This window comes from Tursiops truncatus, chromosome 15 (genome assembly GCF_011762595.2).
Source record: "Tursiops truncatus isolate mTurTru1 chromosome 15, mTurTru1.mat.Y, whole genome shotgun sequence".
Taxonomy (NCBI): domain Eukaryota; kingdom Metazoa; phylum Chordata; class Mammalia; order Artiodactyla; family Delphinidae; genus Tursiops; species Tursiops truncatus.
In genome coordinates, this window is record NC_047048.1 from 74,315,595 (window position 1) to 74,329,481 (window position 13,887).

At 41.4% G+C, this 13,887-nt stretch overlaps 1 protein-coding gene across 1 annotated transcript in view; it reads right to left on the reverse strand.

The window, feature by feature from the left end:
* The window catches only part of STAU1 (staufen double-stranded RNA binding protein 1), a 90,531-nt gene that overhangs the window by 61,734 nt on the left and 14,910 nt on the right, over window positions 1-13,887 (reverse strand). The gene's annotated exons all lie outside the window — the stretch shown is intronic.

A 13,887-nucleotide genomic window follows, 5' to 3' on the forward strand; every position in this document is an offset into this window, starting at 1 on the left:
GGAGCCGGGCTAACCCTCGTTGGTCCCGCCTGAGCCTCCTAGGCCAGCCTTTTGGGCCCCGAGGCCTGCTGGGAGTTGTAGTTCTACTGGGAGTTGCAGTTCTACTGGGAGTTGCAGGCTGCCCGCTAGACGCGGACGCTGGGGCTTCCTTCTTTTCTCCTTCCGCTTCGTTCTTCCCTTTTTCCCTTTCCCTATTCCTCTTCTCCGGCCTTTGTTACTCCTTTCTCTCCTTCCCTCAATTGCTCCTTTCGTAAGTGTTTATTAAACGCCCACTACTTGCAAAGCACTGCTCGCAGAGCTGAGAACATAGTGGTGATCAAACAGACAAAAATCCCTGCCCTCATGGAACTTAGGTTCTAGTGAGGGTGAAACAATAAAATCAGTAACTTTTATAGTGAGTTAAAAGGCAAGAAGTGCCAGATTGCTATTTCTTTCACCCAGTTCTAGATAAACTAAGTAGTTTTTTGTAGCCCTCTTATATGACAGGTTGAGGTTTGGGCGTGGGGAATGTTGACCCTCTAGAATCACACTCAGCAAAGAATTATACACGCGTTGTGGTAGGTTCAGGGAACAGTGAGTGAAGGGACTGCAGATGTCCAGGCAAGCTCTCTCTTGCTCACTCTAGGACTGCTTCCCCACTATTTAAAAATAGTTTCTCTATCTCTCAATATCTCTCAATTTAACTCCTGCTCAATCTTCCTTGCCAAGGCTATATAGTTTAATTTGCATAAGTTCATGATATGAAATGTGTGGCTGACGGGGCCACTCCAAACAGTGCTTTGGGACCTTGCCCCAGCCTTGGAGGACTCCCTTCTCTGGACCAGGCAGGCCTCCTTACTTCGCTCCTTATAAAATACATTGAGACTGAATTTCAGGACACCAAAAACAGTCAAAGGAATTTCACTGTCCATTGAGTGCCAGTCTAAGACAGTACTAAGCAACATTCAGATACTGTCCAGCCCTCTGCTAAAGGTGAATTTTCTTCTTTCTATCTTCCAAGCAATCTGGATCCCATAGGTCGCTTGGGTGAAGGAGCAGACACAGAGGGGTTTCCCTAAACCCAAAGCTGAGGTCCCTGCACAATCAGACAATCTCTTCAAAGGTTTAAAGGTAGAAGGGGGTGTTCTGACCCATTTTACTATCACCCTTGGGCACCCAAGTGATGGGCCTATGACTTCTAGTCTCAACTTTCTTCCCTCCTTCCATATATTGAGGGGAGATCTCTCTTTTCCTTCTCTAAGCCAGTCTTTGGATTTTATCCTGTGACTTGGGCCTCAACACAGCTGGGCCTTAGTCTTCCTCTTAGTTAAACGGGAAAAACAATTTCCTGTTTTATCCAGGGGTCATGAGAATTAGTAGAGTTCGATGACACCCTGTCTCAACTTCCCCATCTAAAGAGTGATAGGACGCTCCTTAGTGAAGTCCTCAGTGTGCTGCTCTGAGCAACCAAGGCTACTACATGCTCTTGGTTTTTTTGTTTTTTGTTTTTGGCTGCTCCTCGCAGCACGCAGGATCATAGTTCACCGACCAGGGATTGAACCTGTGCCCCCTGCAGTGGAAGCATGGAGTCCTCACCACTGGACCTCCAGGGAATTCCCTACCTGCTCTTGTTAGTGACTGATCACCCGTCATCCTAGGGAATCACTTGTTCTCAGAGCACTGCCTTCCCCTCCCTCTCCCATTCCCTGGTAACCGCTGATCTTTGAACTGTGTCCTGCAGTTTTGCCTTTCCCAGAATGTCATATAGTTGGAATCATGCAGATTGGCTTGTTTCACTTAGTAATATGCATTGCATGTATGTGGCCTTCATGTCTTTTCTTTTCTCTTCTTTTACTTTTTTTTTTTGGCCGCAACGCACAGTTTGTGGGATCTCAGTTCATCAACCAGGGATTGAACCCAGGCCATGGCAGTGAGAGCGCCGAGTCCTAACCACTGGACTGCCAGGGAACTCCTGCCTCCATGCCTTCTCATGGCTTCATAGCTCATTTCTTTTTCTGTTTTTTTAACAGACACATTAACTAACAAGAAGCATAATCTTTAGATAAAAATCAACTTCTCACAGGGTTTTTATGAGCTTTGCATGTTCCATTCCTTATTACAAACACATATATAATTTATCTTCTGGCAAGGAACACACAGGATTTAGTGTAACTTAATGGTCACAATATCTTACTTCCAACTGCTTCCTAAAGAAAAATAAATAATTCCTAAAAAATAATTATTATTTTATTATTAAGCAAGAGTCAAGAAGCATTCTGGCCCTTGGAATAGATTTTGACTGACAGTCTCTAGGTACAAATAGAGAAAAACAAATCCAAGTGACCCGCTCCTGAACCACAGCCAGCCCACGGCTAACCTATGCCTCAGTTAAATACAATTTCTTGGTTACACAAAGTAAGAGTTCAGCATTCTCAGAAAACAAGGAGTATTAAATCTTCAGGTGGTGGTTGTTTTTCTTTTCTCTCCTTTTCTTTCTTCTGGGTTTTTACTTTTAATTAGTTGCTATCACTTTAACATACACATAATAATCTGGGTTTGTGTCATCTCCTTAAAAATGAGGCAGGGACTTCCCTGGTGATGCAGTGGTTAAGAATCCGCCTGCTAATGCAGGAGACACAGGTTCCAGCCCTGGTCCAGGAAGATCCCACATGCCGTCGAGCAACTAAGCACGTGAGCCACAACTACTGAGCCCGCATGCCACAACTACTGAAGCTCACGTGCCTAGAGCCCGTGCTCCACAACAAGAGAAGCCACTGCAATGAGAAGCCCTTGCGCCACAACTAGAGAAAGCCCGCATGCAGCAACGAAGACCCAACGCAGCCAAAAAAAATAAAATAAAATAAAATTTTAAAAAAGGAGGCAGATTAGGCTGCACAGAGCCTGCTGAGTGGCAGCTGTGCCCTAAAGATGGGTACTTATATTTTACCACAGTCCCCACCCTGCCCGCATCTCTCATTTATGTTACTTTCCTGTACCTGTTGATATTTGAGTTTGCAATGCCTGGCTTACTGTGTAACTGCATGGACTGAATGCTGGTCTATGGAGCTGAAGACCTGTCAGAAAGACAGTGAAAGAATCTCCAAATACAACTGTGATAAGTATAGGAAGTAAAGGTACCTGATGTTATGAAACCCTGGTTTCAGGGTTTAAGGATGGAGCATCCAGAAGCACTGTAGCTTTAGCAAAGGTCTGAAGAGACACGTTGGTGGTAACTAGGCAAAAGCAGTGCAAGTGTTCCAAGTAGGAGGGAAAGCATGTGCAAAACCCTGTGGTAGGACACGTGGCCCAGGTCCCAGTTACTATACTACAAAACAAGCTGCTCCAAAATTTAGTACTTTGGAAGAACAGCAATTATTGTATTATCTCTAGTAGATCTGTGGGTCTGGAATTTGGAAAGAGCTTGGCTAGGTTCTTGTAACTTGGGGGTCTCTACTGTGGAGTGGACCACTGGGGGACAGAGTGCCTGGGTGCTAGCTGGGCCTCTCTCTCTTCCGGAAGCCTTAGGGCCTATCCATGTGGTCTCTGAATGGGCTACTTTGAGCTTCCTCACAGTATGGCAGCCTCAGGGCTGTCAAATTGTTTACATGGCAGCTGAAGGCTTCAAGAGTGTGTGTCCCATACAGCAAGGCAGAGGTGCACTACCTCATGTGACCTAGCCTTGGACGTAACATAGAGCCACATCATAACAGACATACAGAACAATGGAAAGAAATAAACCTACATATTTACAATCAATGATCTTTGACAAAAGTGCCAGAGGCATATGCAATGAGAAAAGGATCCTCTCTTCAGTAAATTAGTGGGAAACTGAATATTCACAAGCATAAGGAAGAAATTAGACTCGTATCTCACACTACCACTGTAGTTAATTGGCTACAAGCAAAACACAAGCCAGTCCAGATCAGGGTAGGAGAATTAGACTCTGCCTCCTGATGGGGAATTGGAAATGGAGTTTAGAGGAAATTCAGGACTGGAGACACAATGTATGCGTGAGTAGCATTTGGGAGGTAATTGAAGCCTTGTGTGTGGATGTTAATGGATGTTAACACCTGACCATTATCTCTGCTCCAATCTCATAGCCCCTTAGCAGAACTTTGCACCCTTATAATTATTCAATTATTTGCTGAGTTTGCTCTGTTTGGCTAGAACTATGTGATCAACTTTCATGAGGGCAGGGACTCAGGCTGTCTTGGTCACCATGGTGTCCCTGACCCTCAATGCATGTCTGGTACACATAAATTTCCATCAGCTGCTGAAGAACCACAGCCTCTTTCTCTGTTGGAGTCTCTAAAAAACAAGGAACACCTGTAGGATTGATTGGCCTATGTCAAGGTCACCTATAGTATGTGTTGCAAGGGGAAACAGGTTGAGAACTACTTGCTAGTCTAGGTAATTCTCGGGATTATTTAAGATAGTGTTATCTCCTAGGGCTATTTCAGAAATCTTAGGGATACAACAGAAGATATAATGGAAGCCTCCATTTCCAAAGAAATCTTTTAAAATTCCTAGGAATAAACTTTACAATAAAGATTCACAATCTATGTGAAGAAAAAATTTGATTCCGCAGAAGGACACAGAAAAACTGGAACAAACAGAAATATAAGCTATGTTCTTGGCTAGAAAGACTCCATATCACTAAGATATCAGACAGTTGATGAGATTTAATCTAGACATTTAATGACAGCCCAAGAAAAACACAAATAGGATTTTGTTTTGGAACTAGATGAGCCATGTCTAAAATTCTTCTGGAAAAATTAACAAGAAAACATTTCTGAAAACGCCTGACCATGTAGTGAACATATTATAAAGCCTTATAATTACGACTATTAGGTACTAGTACCTAATTAGTTCCACAAATCAGTGGAAGAGAAGAAAAATTCCCAGATAGACTCAAATACATGTAGACATTTAATATTCAACAAAGGTGGTATTTCAAATTGGCTAAGATAAGATGGATTTCATTCAGTAAGAGGCTTGGGACAACTATGCAGCCTCTGCAAGTGAAAAACAGAGTTACATCCATACTTTATATCTTATACCTGGAAAAATGCCGAAAGGATCAAAGATTTAACTGGAAAGAAGGAAACCATAAAAGTACCAGGAAAATCCCTGGGAGAATTCTTTTACAACCCTGAAGTGGAGAATATCCTTTTTTTTTTTTTTTTGAGAATACCCTTTTAACTATAACACAAAATTCAGGAGGCTTAGGGGAAAAGATCAATGAAAATACAAAAAATAATCATGTGAAGTAAAAAGATAAATGACAAACTGGAAAAAGAATTGCACCTCAATTATGGAAAAGGCAAATTTCATAACACATTAAAAGGACCTAAGAAATGGGGGGAGGGGAATTAGATGAAGATAGTCAATATGTATAAACTTCCAGTTAATTATAAGGAACTACTAGGGATGTAATATACAACATGATAAAGATGATTAATGCTGCTGCACTTTATAAATAAAAGTTGTTAAGGGCTTCCCTGGAGGCGCAATGGTTAACAACCTGCCTGCCAACGCAGGGGACATGGGTTCAAGCCCTGGTCCGGGAAGATCCCACATGCCTTGGAGCAACTATGCCCGTGTGCCACAACTACTGAGCCTGCGCTCTAGAGCCCGCGTGTCACAACTACTGAAGTCCGTGCGCTTAGAGTTCGTGCTCCACAAGAGAAGCCACTGCAATGAGAAGCCCTCGCGCCGCAACTAGAGAAAGCCCGCACGCAGCAACAAAGCTCCAACACAGCCAAAAATAAATAAATAAATGTATTTAAAAAAAAAGAAGAAGATCAAATTAAACCCAAAGCAAGCAGAAGGAAAGAAATGATAAAGGTAAAAGCAGATATCAATAAAATTGATAAATCTTTAGCCATACTGATCAAGAAAAAACAGCCAGAAGTTTTGTGGTAGGTGCAGAACACATATATGTTTATTAATGAAGAGACCACCTCTGGATTCCAGAGGTCTGGAATGAGACATTAAAAAAGTGATAACAGGGGACTTCCCTGGTGGTCCAGTGGTTAAGACTCCATGCTTCCAATGCAAGGGGGCATGGGTTCGATCCCTGCTTGGGGAGCTAAGATCCCACATGCCACATGGTGTGACCAAAAACAAAAAGTGATAACAGTATTTACCTCTGGAGACAAGGACTGAGTAGCTAGGGATGAGGTGGAAAAAATACTGAAAATACCTTTTAGTATTCTTTTGAATGTGCATATATAATCACCTATTAAAAGTAAATAAAATGCTTTTTTTTTTTAAAGAAAACATCTTCATTTGGGGGCTGGTAATTCTAAAAAGCATATTCATTCATTCATTTAACATTTAGTATTTCTTATTTCCATGCTTTTTTTTTTTTTTTGCGGTACGCGGGCCTCTCACTGTTGTGGCCTCTCCCGTTGCGGAGCACAGGCTCCGGACGCGCAGGCCCAGCGGCCATGGCTCACGAGCCCAGCCGCTCCACGGCATGTGGGATCTTCCCGGACCGGGGCACGAACCCGCGTCCCCTGAATCGGCAGGCGGACTCTCAACCACTGCGCCACCAGGGAAGCCCTCCATGCATTTTTATACTTACACTGCAAATGAAGGCTTCTTAAAACAATATTGTTTTGTATATTTTAAAACTTTATATAAATGGCATACTAATATTTGAATTCTTCTATGACTTGCTTTTTTCCCTCAACGTTACATTTTTGTGTGGTTCCTCTATATGTGCATGTGTAGCTCTAGCTTGTTCATTTTCATTGCTATAGAGTATGCCATCAAATGAGTATACCATCTTGTACTTACCCAGGCTTCTATTGATGGACATTTAGGTTAGTGCCATTTCTTGTTATTATAAATAATACTACGGTCAACATTTTTGCGTATCTCCTCACGCACTTGGTAGATTTTACATTTCCAGTATTTGTAATTGGCTGTTTCACAAAACATCCAATGGGGTATCCTTATCTAAGGGCTATCTTACCTGTTGATTTTTACAGATCTATGAACTGTAAATATAGCATAACTTTATTCCAATGCACATAGACTTTGAGAAAAGTGGAGAATTAGGATCACTCATTGATTTATTTATTCAATAGATTCTTACATACTTACTGAGCATTAACTATGTGCCAGACACCGAGAATACTAAAATGAACAAGAAGGGGATTTCCCTGGCGGTCCAGTGGTTAAGACTCCGCGCTTCCACTGCAAGGGGCACCGGTTCGATCTCTGGTCGGGGAACTAAGATCCCGCATGCTCCACGGCGCAGTCAAAAAGTTTTAAAAAATAACAAACAAATAAATAAATAAATATATAAAACGAACAAGACAGGCCCCTGTCCTCGTGGAGGTTACATGAAGAACATATCTCTGTTTTTCTCTCTTGGTCTTTTTCTCTCACCCATTGTCCTAAAAAATCCTGATAGGGTTTCATCATTGGGATGTTAAGGGCTCCAGGATAAGTGAGGTGAGAATTAGTGATCATGGGTTAGTTATAGATCGACAAGGTAGCCCCTCTTGGCTTAGCTGACCTGGTTATTTCTCACATTTAATACTAAGTAACCCAGTGGGAAAAACAAATCCCTCACGATATAATTTTTAAATATTGATCTCGTAGGAGAATCCACTGCTTATCTCAAGGTTATCTGGAAATAGGAGGGTGTATTTTCATATTATACTAGAAGCAGAAAGCTAAAGGGAGTCATTTTCCCTGTAACATTAGAAAGATTTTGGTCACGCAAAATAACTTTTGGCTTCATGCAAGTCATTTGTCGTTAAGAGAGTAAGTGCTAGGGAGATCAGCTCGGTGCTTTGTGTCCACCTAGAGGGGTGGGATAGGGAGGGTGGGAGGCAGACACAAGAGGGAGGAGATATGGGGATATATGTATAGCTGATTCACTTTGTTATACAGCAGAAACTAACACACCATTTTAAAGCAATTATACTCCAATAAAGATGTTAAAAAACAGAAGAGTACAAGTGCTCTTGTTATATTGAAATATTACCTAGTCTCTAGATAATTTCTATGTTTTATTACAGTTTTTTAAATTAAATTGCTTAATCAAAGTAATGTGTTCATAGTTTAAAGAGTCAAATAGCTTTAAGAAGCTTATCATGAAACAACATCCCCACCCACTCACTTTGAACACTTGCAGCTCTCTGGTATCTCCCTTCATGTTTCTAAACGACATGCCTGAACAGATAATCCTTGATTCTTCCATTTAGACTTCTTCTGTTGCTTGCTTACTATGGTATATGAGAATTTTGTTCTCTTAGTCCTGTTCCCACTCACTCCAACACACACATTTCCCCTTCTCCTATCCTTCCAATATGTTTGTACCACAATTCTTGATTCAATCAACATTTACATTATTAAGATTGTACAAGTAGTATTCACCACTGAGTATGTAGAGTAGTATGGTTAAATTTCATTTCTTACATAAATTTCCTTGCCTGAAGTTATTAATTGCCTTGGTTTTTCATTTTCTTGTGTAACAGGATGTAATAGAGAACTATTTCCATCTCAGTTTCAAGCGATGCTTCCCCATTCCAAAGTAAGTCCACCCAGGTGGGACTTGTAAAAGCGGTGATTAAAAACTGGTTCTAGCAGCTTTATTTATAATTGCCAAAGCATGTAAGCAATCAAGATGTCCTCCAGCAGGTGAATGGATTAATTGTGGTACATTCAGACAATAGAATATTATTCCACACTAATAAGAAATGAGCTATCAGTCCATGAAAAGACATGAAGGAAACTTAAATGCATATTACTAAGTGAAAAAAGCCAATCTTAAAAGGCTACATACTGTGTGATTCCAACTCTATGACATTCTGGAAAAGGCAAAACTATGGAGATGGTTAGAAGAGGATCAATGGTTGCCAGGGGTTTGCGGGAGAGGGAGGGATGAATAGGCAGAGCACACAGGATTTTTAAGGCAGTGAAACTATTCTACGTGACACTATAATGGTGGATACATGCCATTATATATTTTTCCAAACCTACAGAATATAAAACACCCAGAGTGAACCCTAGTAAACTATGGACTTTGGGTGTTAATAACGTGTCTGTGTAGGTTCATGACTGTAACAAATGTACCACTCTGGCGGGGGATGCTGACACTGGAGGAGGCTGTGCATCTGTGGGGTCAGAGGATGCACAGAAAATCTCTGTACCTTCTGCTCAATTCTGCTGTGAACCTAAAACTGCTCTAAAAAATGAAGTAAATTAAATCTACTAAAATAAAAACACAAAAACTGATTTTGTTATCTTTGGTCCCTTACCCATTCAAGAGCATAAAAGGGCTAAGTTTGAAACTTCCAGAGACTATAAAGAAAATGTTTGGAGAGAGAGCTGCTGATGAGATGACAGTAAGTTTGCCCAATTTATGGGAAGGGGAAGAGAACGATGCTTTTTCTTCGAGCCTAAAGAAAGACACTTCCATCAGACCTCTTGAAGAGCTTGAAGTGTCTCTGGAAGCTCAGGTGACACAGTAAGTGGTGTGTGACTCACACCTGAGAGGTATAAATGAAAGGCACTGTGGCTGGTTAGCTGCTTTGATAGCGGCAGAGGGAAGGGGTGGTGGTGTTCAAGGGTGCAGGACAGTGTCCTGAGGACCAGATTGGGCTGTGCTGGGGAAACACCAGCTTGCATCTTGTCTAAGAGGTTTCCCCCATGGTGTGAGGTGACCCCGTCAAAAGAGACTGCATGCCTGGGGGCTAAAGGTGGAATTGTAAGCAGTCATCAAATCAAGGGATCTTCAGGTTGACAGAGGCCTGACCCATCCAGAGGAGTGCAGAGTGGGGGCTGAGAGGTGGAGGAGTATCTCTGAGCATCACAGATGCCAAAAGTACCCTGAGAGAGGTAGAGTCCATTGGAAACACCTGCCATGGTCAGAGAGTGTCCACCCCACCTCCACAGAGGCTGACTCCTGAGTGGAGGAGGGTGGTGCAAGGCCTGGGTGGGGAAACAGAGAAGCCCCCCAGGCCTCTTCTCACCTCAGGTGACCAGTCCAAAGTGGCAGAAGGGGAGATGGTTTAACTTTAAATAAATTTGGAATTTTTGACTCATTAGAGTGAAATCAAATGAAATTGTTAATATTCAACCATCTATGCTCACAAAAATGGCAATTTCATGTGATTCTGCTTAATGCGTAAGAGTGGACATTTTAATTACTGAACTGAGACTGTCTGGGGGTTTTAAGTGATGGAGAGAGTTTTATTACCTGAGAGTGAGATTTGCCCTAGACTTCATCCAAGAGTATGAGGGAAGAACTGGCTTCCCAGAGACAATTTGACATGCAAAGAATAAACTTTACATCCAAGAATAAACTTCTTTTCTGCCTACACCCCATAGGCCCCATCTGTTCAACAAATTGGCTACACTTCATTTTCTATGTGTTTATCACCAGTCGACCCACAAAGTCTCTGACAGGAATAGAAATCTCTCAATAAATTCAAACACATCAGAAATAGGTAACCTATTTCTTTCCTTCCTTCCTTTCATCCTTCCTTCCTTCTTTCTTCTCTTTCTCTCTTTCTTTCTTTCTTCATTTTTTGTCTTGGAGACATTACCCCATACCTCTCTGTTCTCCTGCTCTGATTCGGACTGATTCCTCTCTAGACCTGCTGGAAGCTGCAGCGCTAGCCCTTCCTTTTGCCTTTTTCCTGGGCTGGAACTCCTGTTTCCTGGATTCCACAAGTTCTTTTTTAATGGCTTTCTCCCTCATGCTCCATTCTCTTTCTGAGAAAGAGAAAATTTTGAGAGATTACATATTTGGAAATATCATCATTCTATCCTCTCATTTCATGGGTAATTTGGCTGGGTATAGAATTCTAGGTTAGAGATCATTGTCCTTCAGAACACAGAGGTTTTCTATCTCATACTGGCAGAGGGAATGGGGGGTTGGAAATCTGTTCCTTAGAACTTTACACTTAGATGGGAAGCCAAATTTTCTCTTATTTCTTCCCTGTATTTCTCTCTCTGTCTCTCTTTCTTTTCCTCCCCCTCCTCTCCCCCCCCTTCTCTTTCTTCTTCTTGATGGTGGTGGGGAAAAATTCTACATCACTGGGTTTTCAAACTCTAGAGCTGTCAAAAAGCACACAACTGTTTTCCTAACATAGACTTGTATTTATTTTTACTTATTTATTTATTTATTTATTTTTGTTTGGCTGTGCAGGCTCTTAGTTGCAGCACACGGGATCTTCGTTGTGGCACGTGGGATCTTTGTTGCAGCATGCATGATCTTTAGTTGTGGCATGTGGGATCTAGTTCTCTGACCAGGGATCGAACCCAGGCCTCCTGCATTGGGAGTGCTGAGTCTTAGCCACTGGACCACAAGGGAAGTCCATAGACTTGTATTTATATAGCAGAAAATAAATTTGGTACTTACACTTTGCGCTGTGTTTGAATTACTGCTGTAGTGAGAACATACAAACAATCATGTACTGCTTTTTTCAGTTAAAAATTTTGCTTGGGCTTCCCTGGTGGCACAGTGGTTGAGAGTCTGCCTGCCGATGCAGGGGACACGGGTTTGTGCCCCGGTCCGGGAAGATCCCACATGCCGCGGAGCAGCTGGGCCCGTGAGCCATGGCCGCTGAGCCTGCGCGTCCGGAGCCTGTGCTCCGCAAAGGGAGAGGCCACAACAGTGAGAGGCCCGCGTACCGCAAAAATAAATAAATAAATAAATAAATAAAAATTTGCTTCTACCTTGATAAGTGACTTTTCTATCATTCCTAATACTACAACTCTTCCCCTTAATTTTTTTTAAATTGAGGTGAAGTTCATATAACGTACAATTAACCATCTTATAGCGAACAATTCAGTGGCATTTAGTACATTCACAACGTTGAGCAACCGCCATCTCTAACTAGTTCCAAAACATTTTCACCACTCCTAAAGGAAACCTTGTACCCATTAAGCAGCTACTCCCCATTCTCCCCTCCCCCAAATCTCTGGCAACCCCCAATCTGCATTCTGTTTCTATGGATTTACCTAGTCTGGATATTTCATATAAATGGAATCATAAAATGTGTGACCTTTAATGCCTGACATCTTCCACTTAGCGTAAAGTTTTGAAGGCTCATCTACCTTATAGCATGTATAGGTAGACCTTCATTCCTTTTTACAGCCAAATTTCCGTTGTACGGATATAACACAATTTGTTTATTCAGTCATCTGTTTGTGGATGTTTGGGTTGTTTTCACCTTTGGCTACTGTGAATAATTCTGTTATGAATATTTGTGTACAAGGATTTTTTTTGAGTACCTGTTTTCAGTTCTTTTGGGTATATACGTGGGAGTGGAATTGCTAAGTCACACGGTAATTCTATGTTTAGTTTTCAAGGAACTGCCAAGCTGTTTTCCACAGCAGCTGAACCACTTTTACATTCCCACCTGCAATGTACAAGTGTTGTAATTTCTCTACATCTTCGCCAATGATTGTTATTTTCCTTTTTTTAAATTATGGCCATCCTAGTGGGTGTGAAGTGGCATCTCACCATGGTTTTGATTTGCATTTCCCTAATGTCTAATGATGTTGAGCATCTTTTCATGGGCTTCTTGGCCATTTGTATATCGTCTTTGGAGAAAAGTCTATTCAAGTTCTTTCCCCATTTTTTAAGTGGGTCATTTGTCTTTTTGTTTTGAAGAGTTCTTTATATGTTCTAGATATTTCTCTTAATTTCTAAAGCTACCTGAATTTTCACTGTTGTAATATCTGTTAATATTTGAGTGTTCCACACAATGTGGAAGAGACCATTCGTTGCCTAATGATATCCATTTTCTCACTTTTTTGCAATAGAACCCTAACTTTATTTTTGAAAGAACTATGTGCCCAGGAAAAAAAAAATGCTATATTTTCTGGCCCCTCTGCTTCGAGGCTTAGCCACACTGTTAAGTTGAATATATCTATTAGACATCCAAGTGGAGATATTGGATAGATAGCTGAAAATTCAAGAATGGAGTCCAGGAGAGACGTAATTCAGCTATAGCCCAGTTGTCCCTTCCCCACTGCCTTTATCCATCACATTTTGGTACTTGGCTCATATAACTCCCCTCCACTCACCACCCTAGTGACCTCGACATTCACACACACATATGATCAAAGACCCTGGTCACTGAGTTATAGGACCTTCTCATTTCCAGCGACCTCCTCCCTCCCACCTCAGTCACTCATCCTATGGCCATACACTGGGTCTTGACATAAAAAATAAACATATCCAAAACATCATTCTACATTCTGGCCACATCCCTTCCAGCTTTCATATTCAATGGCCACTAAGACTGTTTTTCTAGCTCATTAGGACTCTAGTCTATTTACCTATCTAGCTTCTCCCCTTCCAACAGTTTTCTTCATTCTTCGTGCCCTTCCGTATTTAGCAAGATTTCATGGTCCATCATTTCAAGAACACTCTTTCCAACACCCTAAACTCTCGTGACCATTTGTATTTTGCTGTACTTGCCTGTCAAAACCCATCTATCTGCTTTGCCAATGTCTATACTGAAAAACTCATTCATCTTCCCCAAACAAAACAAAACCCTATCTACATTTGAACCAATCTTTTTCCAGTTGCCATAGGAGTGGTTGGTGTCTCTCCTATCCAAACCAACCCTTATCTCCTCCTCTCCTTCATATAAACCTCACACTTTCAATGATTCATTTTCTCTTCTGGATATCTAAGCATTAGCTCTCAACTAGATTCTTCCAATCTTTATTTAAGCATTCTCAAGTCTCTCTTATTTAAAGGACAAAAACATAACAAACAAACAAAAAATGCCTTAGTCCCATTTGCTCTCCAGCTCTATCCCATTTTCTTCTTTCCCTTCACAGCCAAACTTCTTGAAAGCTTTGCTAATACTTTATTAAAAGAGGTCACTAAGTCCAATGGACTTTTAAGATCTGTTGCTCGGT